General features: G+C 34.3%; 1 long non-coding RNA gene across 1 annotated transcript; it reads right to left on the minus strand.

Moving 5' to 3' along the window:
• Nucleotides 1-1627: 1627 nt before the first annotated feature.
• On the minus strand, nt 1628-13023 carry LOC113235006. Its single transcript, XR_003310835.1, has 3 exons — nt 12969-13023; nt 11479-11573; nt 1628-1822 (listed from the first exon to the last, which is right to left on the minus strand). It is a non-coding gene; the product is annotated as an uncharacterized LOC113235006 (long non-coding RNA).
• Between the last annotated feature and the right edge of the window lie 496 nt (nt 13024-13519).

Below are 13519 nucleotides of genomic sequence, written 5' to 3' on the forward strand. Positions count from 1 at the left end.
TGTAACATGAGTACAACTTTTTTTTATAAAAATAAACCGACCTGAAAAGTTAGTTTCAAAGCCAAAGTCAATTAATCATTTATTCCATAGGTAAAATGTTTACACTTGAAAACATCATTTTTTAAGCTACTGCATGTCCACTGTGCCGACTTCTCTGAGAAGAACGGGCAAGAGACTAAAGATTGCACTTTTCAAATAAACTTAAATGCTATATATTTTGAATCATATTTGTGTGGAATCTAGACTCATGTTGTCTTTCCATACACCGTTATCTAACACATAGTCTACAATTTTGCAATATGACTATGCAATTGAAATATTTTTAATGTAAGTTTTAAACTTAGGAAACGGTAACCGTAAAATACGCCCAGGAATCTTATGAAACGTATACAGTTCCCCATAAAAGAGTCGTTTATTATTTAGTTAAACGAAATCGTGATACCATGGGTTTGGACTTAGTTCTAAATTTAATATTATGGATATCTTCTTTCTTATTGAAATTATGTATATTATCACGGGCATAATATTTGAATAAATGTACTGTGATGTCACAGTCATGATACCAGTCTACTTAAATTTATCTCTGAGAGATATCCGAGAACATTAATGGATATCACAGAACGAATCGCTCGTTTTTGCAACACAAATATGGTTTGCGTATCTGCCGCTTTACCCCACATGAGAATCCGTTTATCCGATGTCGTTCGTGTTCGTTACCGCGGTCTCCTCAACTATAATTAAAATACATATGGAAGTCTTCGTTCAAACGAATCACATGAGACCAAAGATAAGCTATCTGATGTACACTGTTGAGTAGTTCCTACCATCTGTCTGCCATTTTTATTATAGATCAGGTACAATTGGATTGTAATTAAACAAAAAAGATCCAATGCACATCCAGTCACTTTCGAGATATGGTAGTTTAAAGTTTAAGGGTCGTATTCTAGAACTCTACTCAATGCTCAAGTCAGGATTGCACTGGAAACACAAGCACTGGAAATACGACCCTAATGGCAGGGACTTGAGTATGATTTCGAGTGCTTTAAACGAAACTTAAATCCTGACTTGAGCATTGAGTAGAGTTCTACAATACGACCCTAAAAGTGTTTCTCACTCTTGTTTTATTTTCAAAACTTATAATGTCGTGTAACTCCAGAGATATTTATTTATGTTTATATATTGGATTTTTTTTGCTGATCTAAGAGGTTAGACTTTACGAACCGTTAGGTACATATAACTTATTTTTTGATAATTTTGTGGATTGGATCCTTTTTGTTTAACTATGTCCAATTTAACAATCTTAAATAGTAAGAAATGTACTCCATAAAACGAATAATGTGCATGGTACTCGGAAATTGAAATAATTCCTGAATTACTGAATGAATTGCCTGCGTGCATTCGAGATTCATATGTGGAGTGGAACTGTAAAAAACAAATCCATAACAGTTGCAGTGCCACTCAAAACTTTAAATTGCAAAGATCTTGCGCCCATCACCCTGAGATATAAGTTGACAAGCCCCATGTGCCTTTAATTTCACAAGCACCCTTACCCTTCAAAACCGGAACGCAATAATGCTGCTTGGCGACAGGTGCGGTGGCAGTAGGTACTACCCTGGACGAACTCCTTCACAAGGAGCTCTATTGCTACCTCCTCATATTTCATGAAGTTGGTTATTTAAAGTAAGTAAATCAGTAGGTACTTACCATGACGCAATATGGCAAGGTAGAAAATATTTTTCGGTATATAGGGCCTAAATATTTTTCTGCGAGCTCTCTTATTTTTCGTAATAAATTCAAAACTCCCTCTTTCCGTATTGTAATTCTGCAAAGTAACATTGTTACACCAAAAAGTATGTATTTACTCTCATATACTGCCACATTCAGTAGAATACTAGTAAAATCCTCAAAAGTTCAAAAGTCGGGTCTGCCATTTTATTTTATTTTTGAAAACAAAACTGCCCTTTTTGTCTTGTTGTAAGTCTGCCTTTTTTTTAAATTTGTTACTAATGCAGGTTTTGATGAAAAAAGCCGTGATAGCCTAATTTAATAAAATTAGTTACAAAAATAGTTATTTGGTTCTCATCGCAACATCTCTTATACCAAATGGTCGAAACACAAAAATGCGATGCGACGTCGTATCGCAGAAAGCTGCCAGTTCGCACGAAGCATCGTAAGAATTTGCGAATTGTTTCAAAATTTTTTAATTAAACTTCTTTGTGATTTTTCCTATACTTTCTTATCAATAACAGCAGTGCAAGAAACTCTAGGGGTTGTTCTTTTCAAATAAACTTGTGACGGTGTGACCTCCTTACATCGTCATCCCACCTTTTTATCGCCTTTCTCCGGTCCCTGGCCACCCGTTTTTTTTTAATCTTTATTTAAGGAGGGTTTTTTCTTGATTAGAAAATGTCACCCCCATAGTGACAGGCTCCATATACATCATCTACGGTCTTCGCTTAATTCCCACATCGACTAATCTATACAACAATTTTGCTTCCTTTGATCTAGGGGAAGATAAGAAAATGTTTCGGCTCCGTTCCGTACACACTCCGTCAAGATATGGTATACATCCTCCACTATGTCACATTCAGTGCAATTGGGGGATTGGACCTTTCTCATTAAGTATGAGAAGCTGTTTATAATAATAATAATAATAATAATAATAATTTATTCGCATTAAGTGTGGTGTACATAGTTGGCTTAATATATAATATTTCTATTAACAGGTTCTCACACTTAGCTGGTAATAGCGTGCAAATTTACTTTAAAATGAGTATATCTATCATAATTATTAAAATATCTTATACATTTAAAATAATAAGTCTCAATAATGTCAAATTTAAACAAATACCTAATTATTTTTGTAGTCAAAAAATTCTTCAATTGAGTAAAAACAACAGTTAGACAACCATTTGGATAACCTATTTCGGAACATTGTAATTGGCGTATTTTTTAAATCAATCGGTAGCGAATTATATATTTTGACACACATTGGTAAACAGTTACGACGATACACTTCTCTTTTTATGTTGACCGGTACAGTAAGTCTGTCCGGAAACCTCGTGTTATATAAAGGTTCATGTCGTTTGAATAGTGAATAATTTTGCTTGACGAAGGTACAGGCACTCAAAATATAAATACTAGGCACTGTTAATAAATTTAATTTCTTAAAAAGTGGTCTGCACGAAGTTATAGGTGAAATGTTGCAAATCGATCTGATGCTGCGCTTTTGAGATATAAGCACTCTGTCAATGTTATATGAATTGCCCCAGATCAAAATACCGTAAGCAATCACTGAAACAACATATCCATGATAAGCCTGAAGAGCAACAGTTTGGCTAACAGTTTTAGATAGACGCCAAAGAGCATACGAAAAACGGTCAATTTTAGTACATACTTGGTCAATGTGTGAAGTCCAGGAACATCTACTGTCTACAATGATACCAAGAAACTCTATCTCATCACTACTGTTGATTTTTTGGCTATTGTATGCAATGTTCAAATCTATACTCCTTGAGTTTACATTGCAGAAATTAATTGCCTTAGTTTTGCTTAGATTAACGTTTAAATTGTTCAATCGTAACCAATCAATTACATCAGCAACAGTTTTGTTTAACTCCAGATTATGAAATTCTCTGTCAACATTGGGAACCAGTACGGAAAGGTCGTCTGCATACAGTATGCATTTATGCTCTGTTATCGAAGGGAGATCATTAATATAGATCAAGAAAAGAAATGGGCCCAGGACGCTTCCTTGAGGGACACCCATGTTAATTTGCCGCGGTTTTGACCTAAATTTATTTGTATCCCGTTTCTGAGTTAGCCTTGTCACCTCTACACATTGCTGTCTATCCTTGATATAACTGTTCAACCATGCGAGAGCTGTACCTCGTATGCCGTAAAAATCACATTTGTCTAATAGTATGTTATGGGACACAAAATCAAACGCTTTGGTCATGTCAAAGAAAATTCCCGTTGTGAGTGTGCTATTATTTAAATTTTCGGTAATACTATTAACTAACTTAAAAGCAGCAGTAGTTGTCGATCTACCTTTCTGAAAGCCGTGTTGGTCAGCATTTAGTATACTGTATTTTTCAAAAAAGGCAGTAAGTCTAATGTGCATAGCTTTTTCAAAGACTTTGCTAAGTACAGGTATTAGAGCAATTGGACGATAGTTATTTATATCCTTTTTGTCACCTTTTTTGTGAATTGGCGTGATGACTGTAAACTTTAGTTTATGTGGAAACACTCCTTCTGTAAATGAAATATTAATCAAGTGACTCAAAATTGGGGCTATGGTAGAAGCGGTAAATTTAATTACAGAAGTAGGTATTTCATCATAACCAGACGATTTGGTGTTGTTTAAGGACTTTATAAGATTTAGAATTTCGTTTGGAGTACTAGGGTAAAGGAAAATGCTGTGCGGCAACCTGTTCATCCCATTGATAGTTGATTTATTTATCACATTATTATTTGTAAGTTTTGTAGTAGGTGTGTCTATTAGACGATTACTGAATGCTTCGGCTATGTCAGTAGGATCATTTAATATCGTGTCATTATGAATAATACTTTCAATTATTTTTTCACACACATTACTCGGTGAGTCACTCTTTATAATTTTCCAAGTAGCTTTGCAAATATTTTTTGAATTTTTTAGGTAAACATTGTTGGCAATTTTTTGAGATTTATTGATGCATTTTCTTAGAATTCGAGAATATTTTAAATATGTTGTTTTTGAGTCCTGAGTACGTTGTTTGTAATACTGATATCTCAACGTACGCTTGCTTTGACATGATTTTTTTATTCCCCGTGTAATCCATGCCAGGCCCTTAGCATTTAAATTAATCTTAATTTTACGTTTTGGAAAACATAGTTCAAAGAATAGATTAAACAAGTCGTAAAAACTATCAAAAGCAATGTTGAGACGAAACTCACTATAGACATCTGACCAGGTCAAGCTCTTCATGCATTCACCAAACTTTTGGAGATTTTCTTTACTGTAATCACGTTTGTAGACATAGCAGTACTCTAATGCAATTATATTATTGTTGGTCGTGAAGGTCAAGATTTGTGATTTGTCATGATCAGATAATCCCAGCATTGGGACTGTAATATTAGCATTTGGAATATTACTAATGATGTGATCTAAGCACGTTTTTTGCCTTGTGGGTTCGTTCACATGTAGACAAAAGTTGTAACTGTGTACGATCTGGTGTAATGAAATTGATTTATTAGTCTTTTTTAAAGTGTCAATATTTAAGTCTCCTGTTATAATTATTTTATACTTGTTAGTTTTAGTCTTCAACATGTCAAAAAGTAAGTCAAGTTTGTGTAAAAATATGTTAGGGTCAGATTTAGGAATTCTATATAAACATATAACAATGCACTTACAGTCGATCAACTCTATGCCACAGCCTTCAAAAACAAAATCTTCGGTAAGTGCGTCTAGCAATTGAATATCCTTGTATTTGATTTGATTTTTGCATAGAATACAGACTCCACCTCTACTCTTGTTTGGTCTACAATAAGAAGACGCAAGTCTAAAACCTTTAAGTGCAATATTACTCTCACGGCCCTTACGAATGAGTGTTTCACTTAAACATATTACGCTTAAATTAGTGCCGTTCTCTCGAAGCTGTTCTAGTACAACTTCTAGGTAATCTTTTTTTTTTAAGAAACTTTGGATATTCTGATGTAATATTGATACTTTATTGGAATTATTATTCTTCTCGAAAAAACTTACCGCATGAATGATTATACAACACAGGCTTAATATTTTTATCATTGGGAAGTGTAGTAAAAAAATCATTAATTTTTAGTTGTCTAAATGTTTTTTTAGTAGATATGCTATTCGTACAAGGAACATTTAGAGATGTTTTTGTTGTTGAGTATGATGCGTTAATTCTACGTTTACGAGTATTATAATTTAAAAATGTTACGTTATAATCTTTTGTATTTATACATTTATTTAATACATGTACCTTGTTCTCAGAACTTCTACACCTGGTCATATCAATATAACAACAGTTGTCAAAACAGGTTAACAATGTTTTTATAGAACTATTTAACATTTTTTCATTTAGATGTCGATTTTTTTCTATACTCGTGACAATTACATTTGTATTTGAGAGTTTACTAAGTGCTACTGTTAAGTCTGCGATTAATTTAGTAGGATTGCAGTCATTTGATCCAATAGATAACACTACATAATCATCCTTATTGACGACTTTTTCAATTGTAGGGCTTATTGCTACGACACATTTTGTAACGGCGTTAGGTTTGATACAGCCCGAGACAGTGTAATCGCGTACATTTTTGTGCTCTTTGGACCTAATTCTTATTAGATCGGCAGACCATCCTGATGCTTGTTGGTCTCCAAAAATATAAATGTGGTTCGATTTTTTAATATTTTTTGTGAAAAAATTTTCGTTTTTTGACGATTCCTTTCTGTTTTTAAGTTCATTTGACTCCAGGTTTGCTGTTTCTATTTGTTTGTTGAGTTCTCTCATTAATATTTCCATGTTTTGCAATTCCTTTTCTAAATCTTTAATTTTCTTTTGTAGATGTTTAACTTCAATATTCCTATCCACATTGGAGTCCGGTGTTTTTTGCAATAAAAGTGGTGTATTTACCAAATATTTATTTTTATTGTTTTTCGATGTAGATTTCTTCGCTGGTGGAGTTTGACATAAGTTTTTAAGTATTTCAATATCCGATGTTAGTTTCTGTATGTGTCTTTTTAATTCATTGTTTTCTATTATAGTATTGTCTAATTCGTTTTGTGTACTCATCAATTCTAATCCCAATTCCCTTATTTCTTCTTTCAGAATTTCTATACGCGTTGGATCGATGTTGTGAACTGTTGTGTGATCTAAGCTCCTAGATAATTTTTCAGGGGAACTCGCCTCACTGTCTAGTATTTGTGAATCGAAACTTCGCGAGGAACATTCTAACGGGAGAATAGGAGGGGTTGTGCTCCCATCGCAGACACTTTCTTTTAATATTGCTGCAGTTTCTACCTTCTTCGCTGCACGATCTGTTACCAAGCCTGTTTTGTGTACTTTTCTCCTCGTAGTTATATTAGATTGATCGCTGTCTGAAATGTTTAGTACCTTATTTGGGTGAATACACTGTTTACATTTCCAGTTTTTCCGTGAATCTTGTCTCATTAATCGGTACAGTTTCTCTGAAAATCCAGCACAGTCGAATTCATATGCTTTTTTACACATTGAGCAGATGATGGCATTTTTAGAGTCAATAATGGATTGACATTTGTGGCATGCTACTAGTGTCGCCATCTTACGGTCGCTGTTGGTACTGTTCGATACTTTCCTTGAGGACATAGTCTTTGAAATTAGTTCTATTTATTGTCGAAAGAAAATAATAATAATAAAAAACAAAATAAAAAAATAAAAAGTTGGATATTGATGAGTTCGAATAGATCTCATGGATTTGAACCCAAGATCATAAAACACTGAGCATAACTATCACAGTTGTTCTACCGTTGAACCAAGAACAGAATGACGTATTATGTTGAAATAGCAAGTCAAGTTATAAAAGTTATTTTGACTGTGACCGTTCGTCGTTATTGTCCGAGTCCAAAGGTCATTTTGTTAGTTCACTTACCAATACTTTGTTTAAAATGTTCGTTAAAAACTAAGATTTAAAATTACGCACTTCTTCACTTTTGTTTATTACTTTTAGCACTTCCTATAGTTTCCTCATAAAAATGAGTCTGTATTAATGGAGAATTTATTTAAATTAGTTGGTCAATTCTAATTGTAATACCTAAAAATATTAATGTTTCTGTATTTTAAAATAACATGGGTGAATCTTGTCACAAACACTGTCACACGCATATAATGTCCACTTAAAACTTTTGTACTGTTTCTGTAACGCTATTGATAAATTTACAATTTTAAATAAATAAAAAACACAGAGCGATGTGTACTTCGTCTGCCAGAGATGGCGCCTAGAGGCAGGTCTCCCGATCGGAACCGAAATGCTGTGATTAAATTTGCTCTGCACGTATCGGCACCGTCAAACCGTGGAGTCCGAAAGAGATAAGGCTGCAACGTTTTATACCAAATGCCTTTACTACGCGACCTCTCATCAAAATACTCTTTCCAGATGTGACTACACTGTTCTTTTGCCACTGTAAAATAATCAGAGTGATATGGTACACATCTCAAATTCTCCGCGTCTAACGAGGCTGCCTTCGCTTGACGGTCCACCTCTTCGTTGCCGGCGATGTCGATATGTGATGGTATCCATTGTAAAGTTATACAAAAATTAAGACTACGAAGTTCTAACAATAGGCGAATAATTGTATATGCCACCGGGAAGCCTCTAGCTCCTTGAGTACATTTAATCAAGTGTTGGAGAGCACTCTTTGAGTCCGTTAAATTACTATTTTTTTTGCAATCAATCGTTTTTACGTACGCAAGAGCTTCTACTATAGCAAAAAGTTCAGCTGACATTATTGACAAGTTTACAAAAAGGCTACTCCAATCGCCTGATTCTTTGAAACGTCTTTGAAAATTTTATAAAACTCACAATATTTTTCGGTCAAGAATTCCTCACACTTGCGTTGTAAACTAAACAAATTATAGGACCGCTTTGCTTTATACAAATAATGAATTTCGCATATTATGTTCCCTGTAAAATCTATATAGTCCATCGAAACATCCAACCCAAACGTCTCAAATATATCGCTACAATAAATTGGATAATCATTGAATTTTTCTAAAATATTAACTAGAAGAGATACCGTTTTTGTTCTCCAATACCTTCCAACAATTTTGGGGCGTATGTTATCTTTCAAGGGCTTAGATTTTAACCAAAATTTTACTCCTTAATAGTATCTACGGACATACAAAGGCGGTAAACATAATTCGTTCTCCATGACATGTATAGGTGTGCTCTTCACAAATCCCCCAATCAGTCTCATGGTACACTTATGAATTCGATCAAGTTTAAGAAAATGTACTTGGTGGCTGTTGTCATATAAAAGCTAGCGTAATCAATTCTACTTCTGATGATAGCAATGTATAGACGTCTTAAGTGTTTGGGTATACGCTCCACCCTAACCCTACTAAAACTCAATTCAATATTCTTTATTGCACAATAAACAAGCAAAAATACAAAACAATCAAAAATACAGTGTACAACAGGCGGCCTTATTGCTAAATAGCAATCTCTGCCAGGCAACCTTGGGGTGATAGGATAAACTAAAAGTAGTAATAATAATAGAGGGCGCAATAAATATGATATTATTATTAAACATCATAATATATGAATGAAATAAATAATAAATATCTACTAACATATAAATTACATAAATACTTAAATACTAATATAATACATACAAATAAATATATTATCACCACAGAAGAGGAAAATTAAAAATTAAAAACTTTAAACAAATTCAGAAATTTTAAAATCTTTTTCCTTGTCTCATGAATATGTTTGCCCCACTTAAGTGATCTATCTAACCATAACCCCAAACATTTGACTTGCTTCGCGGCTTCCAAATTTGTTTCCCAATTGATAACTTAATATTTTCTCTTCTGAATCCCCTCTTGAATAAACAAATTTTGCTTGTAACAAGTGATATCTCTAAACCAATTTCATTTAATGCCTCTGATAAGGAATCAAAAGATGCCTGTACATTTGTAGAAGCCTCTGCACTATTGTAGGTAGAGTAAACAACGTAATCGTCTGCATAGTGTGATACATATACATTATTTATCCTATTACAAATATGTATAGTAACTATGTTAAATAGCAGTGGTGACAGAGGGTCACCTTGAGTTAGTCCTCTATTAGTGTATCTACCAATACAATAATCATCTCCTTTGATTCTAAGATGTCTCTCGTTGAGAAAATTCCACAAGTACCTACAGATCCTTTCACCAACCATATAATGCTGCATTACAGATATCAACTTAGTGACCTCCACAATATTATACGCATTATCGATTTCTAAGAAGAATCCAATGGTGGGGAACTTTTTAGAAAAACCCAATTGTATCTTCGAAACTAAGTTGACCAGATCATCTAAACTTGAACGCCACCATATTTTCTGAAAATAATTTAGACTTCTCAAAAAACCATGAAATATTTTGCATAGACAGGACATTAACGAAATCGGTCGTAATGAGGAGGCAGAATCCGGATCTCTGCCTGGTTTAGGGATCGGTATTATTCCTAGTTCCCGCTATTGCAGAGGAACAAAGCTATTACTAAAAAACATATTGAATAGGTTTAACAAAATACGCCTTCCATTGTCGGGAATATGGGTAATCAAGGAGTATGAAATGTTCTCGCAGCCGAGTGAAGTGTCCTTGGTTTTGATACATTTTGTTAGTTCTGCTATTAAATCGACGTCCAATTTTGGATTACTAGAAGTAAAGGGGATGAGGTGAACTACAATAGTCATCAATCGCGTTTAATTTTGATCCCTTTACTAATTTTATAATCACTAGTAATCTAAATCATGTGCCAATTTTAATAAGTTTATAGCCACTACAGCCTTATCATGTACCTATGAATACGTATCTGTAATTCAGTATATCTCGGCCCTTTTGGGGTAAGTGTACTTAATATCTTTATATTCATCATCATCAAGTTAGGAAGTGTTTTATAATAATGTACCTGTTTTCTATATATACCTTTTATTGTTACAGCCTTACTTCTTTGTTACCTTTTCTTTCTTTAACCGACTTGAAATAAATTTGTGGACCTGAAGTTTTCTGTTTTACTGCCGTGAACCTGGTAACGGCTTGTTAGTGTTACAACCCTTTCACTGGCGCCCAAGGTGGGGCCAACTTTGGAACAGTTACAAACTTAGTATAATACATTTTGAATCATATTTGTGTGGAATCTAGACTCACGTTGTCTGTTCATATATCTTTATCTAACACGTAGTCTACAATTTGTAATACGACTTTTTAATTAAAAAACTGTAAGTTTTAAATTTAGAAAATGGTAAATGCTCCGGAATCTTAATGTAAAAACATATACAGTTAGTTAAACGAAAACGTGGTACCACGAGTTTGAACTTAGATCTAAGGTTAATATTATGGATATCTTCTTCCTTAACGAAATTAGAAGGGCATACAAAATATTTGAGTAAATGGACTGTGATGCCACAGGCATGATGTCAGTCTCCTTAAACTTTTCTCTGAGTGAAATCCGAGAACCTAAACGGTACACAGAACGAATCGCTCGTTTTTGCAACACAAATATGGTTTGTATATCTGCCGCTTTACCCCACGTGAGAATCCCGTAGGACATTATACTATGGAAGTAACTAAAGTAAACTAGCCTAGCAAAAAAATACGATCAGCATGGTTGATGATCGTCGAAAGGATGGTTACCCGAACCGTGGCAGTGAGATGCCTCGCCGCAAGAAATCGCATCGCAGCAATTCGCGTCGCAGTTTTCTGCGTTGCCAATTTTCTGACCCTAACTTACTTAGAATCCGATAAATAGTCATTGTCAGTGCTACGTTTATCGCGTATCACGGAGGTCTGCTCTAAATTGGTCGAACTTGCGTAGGTTCCGCAAATCTGAAATTCAAGATTTCATGTGTTTTAAGTTTGAGATTTAATGTGGATTGTCTCAACCACGGAAGAAAAAAAAACAATAGAAATGCTTTAAGCCTCCATTAGTATCAGAACCGTTGTCATATGTCACCAAACCTCACACATTCATAATTTGAAACCTTGTTAATTGAAAACATGAAATAAGACAAAAATAAATAAAAAGTACTATGTGAATTGTTGTAATTTAGATTAAATCAATATTTTGTTATTTTATCGCTTTTTAATATGACTTTTTCGTCGCCTTAGAGTAAACACGTCGCATACGCGTTATCACATAGTTCGTTTTTACTAATTTTTGTTGAAGAAAATCTTATAAAAATTTTGCTCAAATATATTATTAAAGTAATACATGAAAGAGGTATAATTTAACTAATTAAAATGTTAACTACATAGATGTATCTTCGTCGTGGAAAATTACATAGAAATCTCATACAGAGGTATTCACTCGAAGACGACGTTTTGTGGTATTTGAAGTTGGTAGAATTTTTTTTTTAAGTTTGTTTAATATTTACTTTTAATACATTTTAAATTTTTTGTTCATCTTAATATTTTTTTTGTTACAAGAAAGGAAAGAAAACCTTATACCGCTGCAATATGGTTGCCTCTTTTTTGGAGAACTAAGTAAACGTCTCGAATACATCTTCGTTCAGCTATTAACCACTAGATGGCAGCAAATTGACTGAAAGTTCAGTATAAAATCAAAACGTCGTTACGGGCAATAATATGTATTACACTTTCAACAATATACCACAAGGTAAATTTTAAATTGTATCAACAGTCCAGAATTTCTTATTTCTTTTAAATTTGAAACTAAGGTCAATCATTATTAAGATTTTATAGCGTTCAAATTATAAATGTGTGAGTTTTAGCGACAGCGGTCCTGATAGTACTCGATGCCTAAGGCACTTCCATTGCTTTTTTCAGTGACGAAGACCAGACTTTGGTGGAAGCATACTCTGCCTTTTGAGGAAAATGAACATTTCTATGATCATTCGGGCTGTACTTTGCGGAAATCCATGTTAATTTGCTACTTCGCAAACCTAGTGAAGGTTAGATCACGTAAAATAGCTGCGCTTGTGTTGAATATTTTGTTCATGCAGATAATTTTCCAACCCTACCTCCGCATAAACAGTGCGTATAAATCGTCTACCCTGGCGTTGGCAAACATGAAGGCCAAATAGAGTCTCGAACATATAATTGTATAAACTGGGTGAGGAGTTGTAGGCCTTCTGAGTAAAGCTAACCTACAGGTTGCTCGTGTAGAATGTCTGGCATATCTTTTGAAAAGCGTGACTTTAATTCCAGTTAGGGTCATGTATTTTTTTATTCCTTGTAAATTAGAATGAACATTGCACTCACCACGACCAAAAGCAGCGCCGCGGACGATTTCATTTTTGAATTCCTTAGCAGCCGTACTATTCTACAATCCTACGTTTTCTCATAAAAACACGTAATTTTACATTAGATATAGTATAAACACCGTGAAAATAGTTAATATATAGGGCGTTAGGTAAAAGACTACAAAGGGTTTAAAAAGTGTTTTTGGGTAAACTGTTTAGCATTTTATAGGAAAAACATAACTTTACACGGACTGCCTTAAGTCCTTTGAATTTTAAATTTCGAATAAAATTCAAAAGGCGCCCAGGAATGGCGCGCGGGGTGCGGGGGTATCACCAACGGTCTTTCGGAATCCAGTTGCCATGGAGCGCTTCACCGGAGCGGACCGTGCATTTTGTGTGAGTGAAATTTTTTCGCAACAATGATTCGGCCACCATTGCGCGGCGTAAATTTAGAGAGTATCGCAATTTACGCACGTTTAATGACTGTCCTAGTGTTCAAACGATTAAGAATTGGGTTCAAAAGTTCGAGGAGACTGGCTCTACATTGGATAAACAACGATCGGGCCGACC

Source organism: Hyposmocoma kahamanoa, unplaced genomic scaffold, assembly GCF_003589595.1.
Source record: "Hyposmocoma kahamanoa isolate Upper Pololo Valley unplaced genomic scaffold, ASM358959v1 86811, whole genome shotgun sequence".
Taxonomy (NCBI): domain Eukaryota; kingdom Metazoa; phylum Arthropoda; class Insecta; order Lepidoptera; family Cosmopterigidae; genus Hyposmocoma; species Hyposmocoma kahamanoa.